Raw genomic sequence first — 13,545 nt, forward strand, 5'->3', positions numbered from 1 at the left:
TTTTATATATTTTTTAAAACTAGCTTTTCATTTTTTTGATTCCCTTTATTATCCTCCAATTTCATTACCTTCATCTCTTATCTTTATTTCCTTCTTTCTGTTCTTAGTTTTTGCTTGCATCCTTGAAGTAAAGGCATAGATGACTAATTTGGAATTTGTTTCCTTTCTGATACATACACTTAGGGCTATAAGTTTCCCTCCTGGTACTGTTTTAGAGGAATTCCCCCAAATTTTAGTGTGGTGCATTTTTATTTCTATTTATTCAGTGCATTGTTTTAAATTCAGACAGTGAATTTTATTTTTCTTGACATTCTGACTTATGGGTAATTTTATTTACTTATTTTTGAGAGAGTTGATTCCAAAGTCAGTCTAATTGGGCCATAATCAAAATTTCCACAGGAAGGGCAAAGAGACAGCAGGTAGGGCACTTGCCTTGCTCGAAGATAACAAGGGCTTCATTCCTGGCACGTTAGATGGCACGCTGATCACCACCAGGAGTGAACCCTGAGCACAGAGGCAAGAGTAAGGTGTGGCCACACCCACAACCTCTGGGTATGGGCGCAATACAAATAAACAAAACGATATCAGTAGGATTGGGTTCCTTCTGGAGGCTTCAAAAGTTTAGGGACAATCCTTATCAACACCATTTCCGGTTTCTAGAGGATTCCCATAATCCTTGGCTTTTAGTCCTCAGCAGTCATATCACTCTAAGGGCTAGGATATCCACACATCTCCATCGCTGCCTTTGCTCTCCTGCTGCCCTCATCAGAACCCAACATGAACACACTGGGCTCACACAGAAAACAAAATTTATCTACTAATTTATAGCCTTTTTTTTTAACCTAAGCATCTCTATAAAGTCTTTTAAGTAAAATTATGTATGGATATTTTATGGGTATTAGAATACGGAACTACTTGGGGAGCAATTATTCTATTCACCATAGTCTACCCTCTGGCTCCCAAAAATGTATGTCCATTCCACACACAAAACACCTTCATCCAGTCGCAAAAGCTCCAAAATTTCAACTCACTACCGCATGAAATTGAGTCAAAAATTTTCATCTTACGTGTTTCCAGTTTAAGAACTTAGACTTCATCTAAATCAGTTTTAGGTGAAACTGTGATAAATAGTTCTGTGATATTTGTCTGCACTCTTCACCATTTCTAGATTATGCCTTCAATTCCAACTTTGGGATATGTGAAGCAAAAAGAAAAACTCCCAAATTCATGAACATGATGTTTTTCAGATTCCAAGATCCCCGGCAGGCTTGCCTCATTCATCCTTTTAGTCTTATTATGTTTGCTTGCATATTATGTTTGTTTTGTGATTTTCTATTGTGTCCAGTTTGATCCATTAGTCATCGATATCTAATTATATATTATAAGCTGAAATTTTTGATCAATTAGATAAAAACACTTTTTATTATCATAAGGGCATTTGTCTTGCATGCGGCCGATCCAGCTTCGATTCCTGTGCCCCTCTCGGAGAGTTGGGCAAGCTACTGAGAGTATCTCGCCCGCACGGCAGAGCCTGGCAAGCTACCCATGGTGTATTCTATATGCCAAAACAGTAACAAGTCTCACAATGAGATGTTACTGGTGCCCACTTGAGCAAATCGATGAGCAATGAGATGACAGTGTTAGTGATACAGTGATTGTCATAAGTATACTTCAGAGCATTCTGAAAAGGCTTCTATAGATTTGGGGGTTTTGTTTGTTTGGGGGCTATATCAAGTAGTGCTCAGAGTTTACATCTGGCTCTGTACCGAGGAATTAGTCTTAGGGGGCTTGGGTGGCTATGGGATGCTAGGGATCAAACCTGGGCTGGCTTTACATGAGGGAAATGTCCTACCTGCTGTAATACTATGCCAGCCTCAACTTCTGTAGATTTTAAAGAAGTCATTCAGACCTTTAATTTAAAGTATCTTGATTAATATAAATGAACTACTTTTAGGGAAATGCATTTTATCTTTTGAATATATCTGGAATATATTCTGTAAATTAATTTTTAAAACTATAATTAATGCTGACTAATAGCTCTGTAATCAATCATCATTTATTTTTAAATGTAGTAAAAGTTGAATAGGTATTAAAATAAGTGGCATAATTTAGAAAGAAATAATATATATTTTAAGTTTGGCACACTGACTTAAGGAATAACCCTTATTTGGGCTTACAGTCCAAAACTTGTAGCATGAGTAACAAAACTTAGCCAATTAAGAGTATACTGGGCACAAATTATATTTCTCATTCTTTAGAGATATCAAATATATGGTGATAATTAGAGAATATATTAAGTACCAGGTACAATATTCCACTGTTTCAAGAGACATTGAGAGAACTAATGAGAAAAATTAAAAACTAAATTACAGATAGTTAAGTATTAGTGAAATACTTTAATTTTTCCTTTATTTTTCAAAAAATTTCCAATTTATATAAGTAGTGCATAAATAGCATAATTAATTTTTAAATATCTATCCACAATTATAGTTAAAGTTTTACCACATCTTCTTCCCCCTATATAATCACAAAATCACAAAATCCCCATTAATCATCGATTTCTCGAGCGGGTTCAGTAACCTCTCCATTCTGAAGTATACTTATGACAAGAGAGTCTCTTGCCTGCACGCCTGGCTGTGTTCCCTGGGGCCCCTTGGAGGGGATGAGCTCCAGCTTCCCTCCCTACCCCGAGCAGAGCTCCCGGCAGCCGAAGACCACTGGAACCTAGCTACGGCCATGCTCAAGGCCCCTCTCCACACATTCGGACAGGCCTCACGCATGAAGAGAGAGAGAGAGACCTAAAAGCAAGCTCTCAGAAGCGCTAGCCTACTTCTCCCTCTGGGAGAAACTGGCAAGCTTCTGAGTTTCCTGCCCACATGGGACAGCCTTGCAAGCTTCCCATGGTGTATTCATATGCTAAAGCCAGTAACCAGCTGGATCTCATTCCCCTGACCCTGAAAGAGCCTCCAATGTGGCACCATTGGGAAGGTCGAGTGGAGAGAGGCTTCTAAAATCTCAGGGATAGGACAAATGGAGAAGTTACTGAGCCCGCTATATAATATAATAATATATTAATATCTTATATTTATAATGCAACAATTATTAGTTTTCCTGAATTAATGAATCCTTTGCCAGTAACATGGCTGTTTTACCTCTTAATACATCACATATAGCCTTAAGAAAAAGCACGATGTCTTTTTTTTTTTTTTTTTTTTGCTTTTTGGGTCACACCCAGCGATGCTCAGGGGTTACTCCTGGCTTTGTACTTAGGAATTACTCCTGGCAGAAAAGCACGATGTCTTAATGTTTTTTTTTCATCAAATTTAGAACTATAATACTAACACAACATTCTAATGCCTGAGAATGGCATGATGGGGCAGAAAAATTAACCCAAGTTTATGCTGCCTACAAGGGACACATCTGAATTGTTAGGGTACTCACAGGCTCAAAGTCTAAGGATGCAAGACAATCTCACAGGCAAACAACTCTTCCTTTCAAAAGGTTCAGTGAAAGGGAGGCACACAGATAACAACTTAGACTTCAAAACTAAAAGAGCTGTGTCAGGGATGCTCATTCCGCAGTGATGAAGGGGTCGATACATTAAGAAGAATTCATACTCCAAAACATATATACATCTAACGACGGATCATCAAAATATTTCAAAGAACTACTAATGACTAATAGGAAGATATTCACAGCAATACAATAGTAATAGGAGACTTGAACATTGTCAATGCTGGACGGATCATCAAGAAACAATAACTCAACAAGGAAACACAGGCCTTGAAGGAAGAAATGGAAGATATGTGGATAACAGGCATTATATAGTGCCCCTCACTGAGAAAAGTTGAGTATACTTTCTTCTCTAGTGTACACGGGGCATTCTCCAACATAGACTACGTGCTGGGTCACAAAATGTATCTCCATTGGGGCTGAAGCAATAGCGCAGCGGTAGGTGTTTGTCTTGCATGCAGCCAAATAGGGTTCAGTAGTTCTTGGCATCCCAGATGATCCCCTGAGAACCACCAGGAGTAATTCCTGAGTGCAGAGTAAGGAGTAATCCTTGAATATTCCCGGAGGTGGCCCCCAAGTAAAACAAACCAAACAGACAAAACATACCTCCATAAAATCAAGAAGATTGAACCCATATCAACTATACTCCCAGAACACCAAGAATTAGGGAAAAAATGCAAACACTTGGAAATTAAACAAATATTTAAAAAAATAATGAAATAACAACACAAACTGAGCTTCCAAGCAAGTGTGACTTTGTAGAATCAATACTATACTTCAAAACAATTGTTTGCAAACAGTTGCTTTCTAGCCTTTCTAGTAAGAGCCCGGAAGTCAGATAACCTAGTTTTCATTGCCTTTCCTAAGCCCATTCAGGGTCTTACTAATAGGTAGATACTTAATATTTTTGGAAGACTAGAAAACAATCGGCCCCCTATAGGGCCACGGGCACTTCGGTGGGGGTACTGGGGTAAGGAAATTTTGTAGATCAAAATAGATTGACAAATTAAAATAAAACTTCAAAATACTGTTATCTATTGCTCTAGTAACATTCCTCATGTTGTCCACTCCCCCATGGTCCAGGACGCTGTACAGGGTGACCATTGATTTTAGAGGTCAGGTTTCTTTAGTCTCACAGAAAGGATCCTTAGCTCACAAACCAGCTATCTTGTAGAACTCTCCTCAATTAATGATTCATTTATAATTTCTAAAGTATAGATTCAAGTTACACATTTTTTGACAGGGACACTTTAGCCCTGTTGCTGTAGCTCCATATTGATTGCTGATGGTACAAGGTTGTCTCATTATTGGGGATGCTAACTTTGATCATTTGGAAATGGTCTATCTACCAAGAGTCTCCATTATAAATTTCTTTGTGATTAAGAGTGAGTAAATACTCTGGAGTACATAAATATTCCGCTATTCATTAAACTTTCAGCTAATAACATTAACAACTATTAATGACTCTTGTCTGTATAAATTATTATTACAATGTTATAAAGTGGTCATAATCTGCCATTTCTCCTAGCTGACATTCTCTTACTAGGAAACACTTTCTCTCCTCTCCATTTATCTATTTGTTTGCTATTTTGTTGTGTTTAGTATCTCTATAGACTCATGAGTTCTTATTTTATACAATGGGTTGTACCAAATTTCAGTCATTTGTTATATGTTACTTAATTTCCCCAAATCTGGCTAGGATGAGCTGCTTCAGAATGACTGGCATGTCTTTTTAAACGGTCATTATCTGCTTCAGGTGTTTCCTCATTTTAAGGCACAGAAAGATGCTACAGATGCATCTTGTGTTTTCCTTGTCCCAGTTCTGGAACAAGCCATTTCCTTTTAATATGGAGTGGGAGTCAAAGAGATAGTACAGTGGGAAGGGTCACTTGTCTTGTGCACAGCAGACCTGGGTATGATCCTCAGCACCCTATATTTTCCATAAGAATGCCAAGAGTGATTCCTGAGCACAGAGTCAGGAATAAGCCCTGAGCACTGCTGAGTGTGGCCCCAACCACCACTCCCCTCAAACCCCTGTCACACACACAATATATTGAGTGGCATTTGGAAACCAAGATCTGTGCACTAATGATAAAAATTGATATTTCTAACTCAAACCTAATGACATCAGCTTTTGAAAGTTTGGTTTTGTTTTGCATTCTGCCAATTCATTTTTTTATTTCTTTTATCCCACAATAAGAAACCTGGCTTCTTAAACCACCAATATAGTTTTTTATTTTCATTTATAAAATACATATGAAATAGTTTCAGAATTGCTATATCCACAAACCAAACTTACATTGAAGAGTTCAAGATTGCTTTTTGTATTTAGATTGAGGGCATATAGTCACAGTATTGTGCTCAAATTTATTTTGATTAGTTTTTTCTTGTCCTTTTCTACAGTTATTCAGTTGAAAAATAGTCATGTTTATTTCTGTTTGAGTTTACTTTTAGTTTTTTTTAACCAGTCCTGTATATTCAATTTTACTTTTTTTCTTCTATTAAATTTAAAGAGTTTTTTGTTTTATTCTGTTTGGTGCCACACCTGGCAGTGCTTATGGAATGCGGAAGATGGAACCCAGATTGACCACATGCAAAGCAATCACCCACTCTACCCACTGTACTATTTTTCTAGTCCAAAAATTTAAAGAATTTTAGCACAGCGAGTAGGGCGTTTGCCTTGCACATGGCTGACCTGGGTTCAATTCCTCCATCCCTCTCAGACAGCCCAGCAAGATACCAAGATATCTCACCCTCATGGCAGAGCCTGGCAAGCTACCCGTGGCATATTCGATATGCCAAAAACAGTAACAACAAGTCTCACAGTGGAGACATTACTGGTGCCCACTCGAGCAAATCGTTGAACAGCGGGGCGACAGTGCTACAGTGCTACTTGTGATAGAAGTTGTATGTTGGAAAGATATTTCTAAATATTTCTTAGTGGTTTGTCTTCTCATTGTCTTAATAAATTCCCTCACAAAGCAAAAGTCTTCGGTAAAAATTAATTTGTTTTTGCTCTTATGGACTGTGCTTTTGTTCTCATATCTAAGACTACTACCTAATCTAAGCCATAAATATTTTCTAGGTTTTCCCATAAGAGTTTAGCAGTTTTATAGTTTACATTAAAATCTAATATTTACTTTGAGTTAACTTTGGTGTCAGATGTGAAGTTTATGTTGTAGTTTATTTTTTTTAATGAATGAACACCCAATCACTCCAATACAAATGACTAAGAAGGTCTTAATTTTGAATTTTCTATTCTGTTTCATTGATCCATGTATGAGCTCATTTTTCTGTAAGACAATGTCTTGTGTTCACATCTTTGGATTCGACAATTTTATTTCTAAGAACTTATCCTTAGATAAAAATACAAACTCTCCATAAGAGCACACATTAAATAATCTACATGCAAAGATGTTCATTACAGAATATTTAATATATTGACTATTTAGAAATACTCTACCATCTATCAACAGTGAAAGGTAAAAGAAATTATGATAAATAACAAATTCCGGTAAAATTATTTATATGGCTAGGACAGAAAGATCCTATAAAGCCTAGTGATGTTGAATAAACACAATAAATTTTTATGTATAGCTGACATAAAAAAAGTGAACTTCCAGAAATAAGAACAAAAGAGGTTCCTGAGAGCCAGATTTCCAGGAGCACCTGCTAATTTTGCTACAATGCAGAATATTTTACTTGTTCAACAACAGAAGAATAGGTTTGATTCCCCAGCACTGTTTACATGTTCCCCTGAGTTCCCGTGGTGTAATGAACACCACGGGGCTATTTGAGAGCACAAAGGCTAAAGTAGCCATGAGCACTGACACGTGTGGCCCCAAACACAAAACAAATAGCAATAATAGCATGGCCTTGATGTTTATAAACATAGAGGCACAGGTGATAAAAGATTTGACCACTCATGATTCTACGCAGGTATTAGAAACTTGGAATAGGGCTAAGACTTTAATAGACTGGAATCCCAGTAAATGGATAGAAAAATGTTCCACATACTTATCCAGTGATATGACAACAAATCTTCAGAGATATGCTGATTGAGATATCTGTTCCCTAGGACAGGAACCCAAGTAGGAACAAGTAGGAACAATTTCATAACACTAAAGTTAGCATTCTAGGATCTAACAAGACAAGAAAGAACCATAAACAGGGGCCAAAGCAATATACAGTGGGTAGGGCACTTGCCTTGCATGCAGGCAACCCAGGTTTGATCTCCGGTACCATATATGATCCCCTGAGCACTGCCAGAAGTAATCTCTGAGTGCAGAGTCAGGAGTAAGCACTGAGTGGCCCAAAAATTAGAAAGGGGGAGGGGAGGGAAGGGAGACAAGCAGACATCTGTGCTGGGCTTCTGAGATCATCCTAATATCCTAGAGAGCCTAGTAAGAGAAAATGCTAAGTTTCTGGAAAAAAAAAAACCTCAGTCCATAAGGGTTTCCTCCGTCCCTCTTGGAGAGCCTGGCAAGCTACCGAGAGTATGCCGCCCATCCAACTAACAAACAAAAGAAAAACAAAACCAAACTACTCCATTTAAAATTGAAATAATAGCAAGAATCTGGAAAAATCCTGAGTGCCCGAGAACAGATGACTGGTTAAAGAAACTTTGGTAAGTGGACACAATGGAATACTACCCTGCTGTTAGAAAAGATGAAGTCATGACCTTTGCATATTAGTGGATCAACATGAACAGTATCATGCTAAGTGAAATGAGGCAGAAAGAGAGAGACAGACATAGAAAGATTGTACTCATCTGTGGAATATAAAATAAAATAACAGAATAGGCGACTAACACCCAAGAATAGTAGAGATAAGTACCAGGAGGTTGGCTCCAAGGCTTGGAAGCTGGCCCCACATGCTGGAGGAAGGGGCAGCTCACATAGAGAAGGGAACACCAGGTAAAGTGTGGTTTGAGGACCCGCACGGGATGGGAGATGCACGCTGAAAATAGAATATAGACCAAACACGATGGCCACGCAGTGCCTCTGTTGCAAACCACGACACCCAAAAGGAGAGAGAGAACAAAAGGGAATGCCCTGCCACAGAGGTGGGGTGGGGGTGGGGGATTGGGTGGGAGGGTGGGAGGGATACTGGGAACATTGGTGGAGGGGACTGGGCACTGGTGGAGGGATATAAACAAAATGCAAACATGAAAGTTCACAAGTTTGTAACTGTAACTCATGGTGATTCACTAATAAATAAATAAATAAATTTATTTTTTTTTTAAAAAAATGGAAATAGCAGGGGCTGGAGCAATAGCACAGCGGGTAGGGCATTTGCTTGCCTGTGGCCAACCCGGGTTCGATTCCCAGCATCGCATATGGTCCCCTGAGCACCAGGGGTAATTCCTGAGTGCAGAGCCACGAATAATCCCTGTGCATCGCTGGGTGTGACCCCCCAAAAATAATAAAATACATAAATAAATAAAATGGAAATAGCTACAAAAATTTTGAAGTATCACTGAAATTTTTCTTAAATTTTATTGATTCACCATGAGATATAGTTACAAGCTTTCATGTCTGAGTTACAATCGCACAATGATCAAACACCCATCCCTCCACCAGTGCACATTCCCCACCACCAATATCCCCACTATACCCCCACCTTTCCCACCCTCCCACTGCCTCCATGGCAGACAATATTCCCCATACTCTCTCTCTACTTTTGGGCATTACAGTTTTCAATGCAGATACTGAGAGGTCATCATGTTTGGTCCTTTATCTACTTTTTGCACACATCTCCCATCCCTACCAATTCGTCCAACCATCATTTTCTTAGTGATCTCTTCTCTATTCCAGCTGTCCTCTCCCTGCCCACTCTTGAGGCAGGTTTTCAACTATGGAGCAATCTTCCTGACCCTTCTATCTACTGTCCTTGGAGGTCGGTCTCGTGTTATGTTATTTTATACTCCACAAAAGAGTGCAGTCCTATATCTGTCCCTCTCTTTCTGACTCATTTAACATAGCATGATACTCTCCATGTCTATCCACTTATAAGCAAATTTCATGATTTCATCTCTCCTAACAGTATTCCATTGTGTAGATAGATGTACCAAAGTTTCTTTAACCAGTTGTCTATTCTCAAGCACTTGAGTTGTTTCCAGATTTTGGTTATTGTATCATTGAAATTTTTAACCACAACAAGAGGAGCCAACACTGCACCAAAATGGTTAACAGGCAGTAATTGGGGGGCAGGCTGTGGGGGAGAGATAAGGAAACAACCTTTAGATTTTTGTTTTGAGTCTATGAGTACAAGTACAATTTAAATAAAATGATACCAGAACTATGCTTTACTAAACCTATTTTAACTGTCAATACAATTTATATTATAAAGGAAAATTAATGTGAGAAACTTCAATCACAAGGCTTAACACCGTTGTTATTTAAATTTAAAATCTAGTATATGTATTTTGCAACTCCAGCACATCTTAATTTGGAGTTGCCACATTTCAAGTGCTCAAGAGCCACACTTGTCTTGAAGTATCATTCTGGACTGTTCCTGTTGGTTATGAAATAAGTATGTATAAAATTAGGAATATGGCTCGCTCAAACTATGATTCATTGAGCATCCATGATGTTCCAGACACTTAGCAAAACTGCACTTCACTAAATAGACAAATTCACTGTATTCATGTGGCCTTCAGTACCAATATGCTTCACAGAGGAAAAAGTAGGGACTTGGGAAAACAGATAACTAATAGAAATAACTAAAGACTATAATAGTTTCTTCAGAGAGAAAAGAGCAGAGCAACACATTTAAAAATAAATCCTGTATATGTTCTATGAGTGATGAGGGCATTATTAGGCATCTAATGATTTTCTTCCTAAAAAGGCAATGTTTTCATTTCTTTTCATATATTAACACATTTATTTTGTGTGCATGATTTACAACAGTGTTAATTATCCTTTTCATGCATACACTGCTCCAACATCACATGCATCAGGAGTGCCCACTTCCCTCCACAACTGTCCCAAGGACCCTTTCCATCTGCCCTCTCCCCACAGGTAATCTGAGTTCTGTAGCCAAAATCTCAAGTTTTGGTGCCCTCTGCTATCGGTTGTTCTCTTACTATGATTATTTATATCCCACCTATGAGAGACATATTTTTTTATTGTGGAGATAATGTCACCTACATATAGATGAATAAAGCTAAATTCCTATAATTCCACACAAATTAGTTTGTTAACTGTCTTTGTTAGGGGAGATTGCAAACACAGTCCACCTCTGCCACAAATTCTGCCATCCAGTTTCCCACATTTGGGGAAATTGCAGGGTTAAGTACATCCGGAGTGCAATGGATAAGTCTTCCCCGGGGAAACTAACTTCATAATCATGTTTTCTCCCCTGATATGTAAGTATTCCACACAACTTTTAATCGATAAGTTTAAAAATTTTTTCCCCGAAATATAATTTTTACAGGTATATCAGAGCCTGGCAAGCTACCCATGGCATAGCCTCACAATGAAGACATTACTGGTGCCCACTTGAGCAAATCGATGAGCAACGGGATGACAGTGTGACAGTGTGATATAGAGTAAAATTTTCATAGTATGACTACTTCTATGCCAGAAATTTTTTAAAAAAATTTGTATTGAATCACCATGTGGAAAGTTACAGAGCTTTCAGGCTTAAGTCTTAGTTATACAATGCTCAACAACCATCCTTTCACCAGTGCACATGTTCTACCACCAAGAAACCCAGTATACCTCCCCCCAGCCCCCACCCCACGCCCCACCTGTGTAGCTGATAGATTTCACTTTACTTTGATTACATTCAATATTTCAACAAAAAACTCAACTATTACTGTTTGGAGTTTCCCCCCCAAAGTCAGACCTGTTGAAAAGGAACCATTTGATAATTTGTTTTCCATTGCTGACAATTCAGAGATATGAGGTTTTGGATTTCTGTATTTTAGTAACTAAGTTCAGGGAAATTTCTGCCAGAAATTTCTGCCAGCAAATTTTAAGATTAACATGAATTAGATAAACCCTAGAAATACACAATTTAGTAAGAGTGAGGAGAGAATTTTTTTTTTAAATTAAGTAAAATCTGAATAGGCACATAAAAGTATAGAAGTAGGTTTGATCCTAAAAAGGTAATGTTGGTTTTATGTTAGAAAATATTGCATTAGAAATGTCTAAGTATTTGCCTTAGTAAGTAAAAGAAAAGTAGATATAAAAAAATTACCTGAACAAACATAAAAAATACATTCAAAATAAATGAAACAGTACTTCATTATTTAAAGGGTATAAAACCCTTAGCTAGCTAGAAAAAAGCCCTTAGCTAGCTAGAAATAAACAGACATTTCTTAATCTAGTAGAGGGCAATCATAAGCACCATGAGCTAATGCCATACTCAGTGGTGAAGTGCTGAGAAGTTTGTCTTGTCTTTTAAAGAAGCTCCTTTAATGCTTTTAGCAAAACTGGTTTTACAGCTATGAATTCCCTAAGCTGCTTCTTGTCCCTGAAGCTTTGTATAGTTCACGAAAGCAATATTTTGGAAAGAGACTTGTAAACCAAAAACCAATATTATAGTATATCTGGGAAAATATTATCACTGTTATATATTTTTTAAAAGTTCCATGAAACAAGATGGAATAAGAGATTTGATGGCTGAAGAAAGGATTAGGACTAAATTCAGAAAATGAAAGTATAATAAATACTCTGTGCTTTCCAGATACAAAAGAGCTGGATGTAGTGTAGGGAATCATGTTTTTTTAAATTTATGGATCTATCTATATTTTAAAACCTAGGTCAGCTCCGTCCAACATAAATATAGCATGAGGGAGTACATAATATCATTCATAGTGGAATCCGAGAATAAGATCAAATTTATGGAAAAAGAGTAAAATAGTGGTTACCAATGATTGAAGGGTTAGAAAAAAGGGAGAAGGTGGTAAAGGTGACAATCTTTCACCTATTAGATTAATAAATTCTAAAGACATAATATATAACACTGTGACTATAGCTGATGATACTGAATTGCTACAAAATAAACATAGTAAGAAGCTATAAAATTTTTATCTTTGCTACTAGTCAATTTAACAAAAAATGTATAATTGTTTTATTACTATACCAAATAATTAATGTATTAACCCGATGTATTCAAAATATAATATCTATATCACTCTGGTCATATTTCTCATATGACTAGTAATCAGGAGCTACCATATTAGATAGCACATGACAAGATGAGACATATGTTGCTACAGACAGCATTTTACATGCTTATAAACTCTAGATAGATTACATCAAGAAAGTAAGGGGGGAGGGGAATCTAGTACTGACATAAATCCTAGGAAATTGTGCTTTTTCCCAGAACTTTGCAAGGGTCAGGTGATAATGTTGGGATAATGCAAACCACAAGAGAATTGTGAGGAACAGGCCTAGAACATACCACAGGAATTGATTTAGCTTTCTGAAGACTCTTTTTACAGGAACCCGCATTGCAAAATAACTGGTTTTTCTGCCCCTGAGCAAGGAACTCGGATACAGGCACCCCAAGTTGCAAGAACTCGGATACAGGCACCCCAAGTTGCAAATAGGGTGGTGGTCAGACCAGGTAACCAGATGTCTCTCACAAGACCCATGTCACAAGACCCATGACTGCCCTAAAAACCAGGACATTCCTAAGCACTGACGCAAATGCTGATCTCTAAATCTATAGGCTAAGGAGTGATGTCCTTTTAAGTGGATTGGTTAGGAAAGTATGTGTGGTTACAAATCTATTGGTTATAAAATGTGCAGGCTCTGCTGTAACGGCCGGGGAAGGCCTATATAAGATCTCCTTTGGGGAAGCTCGGGGTCTTGCCCAACCTGCTGGACTCGAGTGTCCGAGTAGGTGGCTGGACCCTGGCTAGCCAGTCTTACAATAAACCCTGCTTGCTGTTTGCAGTCTCTGGAGTCTCTTTGTCATTAAAGGGAGATTTCGACCAGGGCCCTAACAGAATGAACATTTCTATCCTGAAAAGAGACATCCAGAAAGAGAACTAAAGGGGAACACAGTACAACTGAT

The 13,545-nt window shown here is 37.9% G+C and overlaps 1 non-coding gene across 1 annotated transcript; it reads right to left on the minus strand.

Moving 5' to 3' along the window:
- Positions 1 to 10,727: 10,727 nt before the first annotated feature.
- Positions 10,728 to 10,890, minus strand: LOC129400258 (U1 spliceosomal RNA). The gene has a single exon (XR_008627566.1). It is a non-coding gene; the product is annotated as a U1 spliceosomal RNA (small nuclear RNA).
- Positions 10,891 to 13,545: the final 2,655 nt, after the last annotated feature.

This window comes from Sorex araneus, chromosome X, assembly GCF_027595985.1.
Source record: "Sorex araneus isolate mSorAra2 chromosome X, mSorAra2.pri, whole genome shotgun sequence".
Classification (NCBI taxonomy): Eukaryota; Metazoa; Chordata; class Mammalia; order Eulipotyphla; family Soricidae; genus Sorex; species Sorex araneus.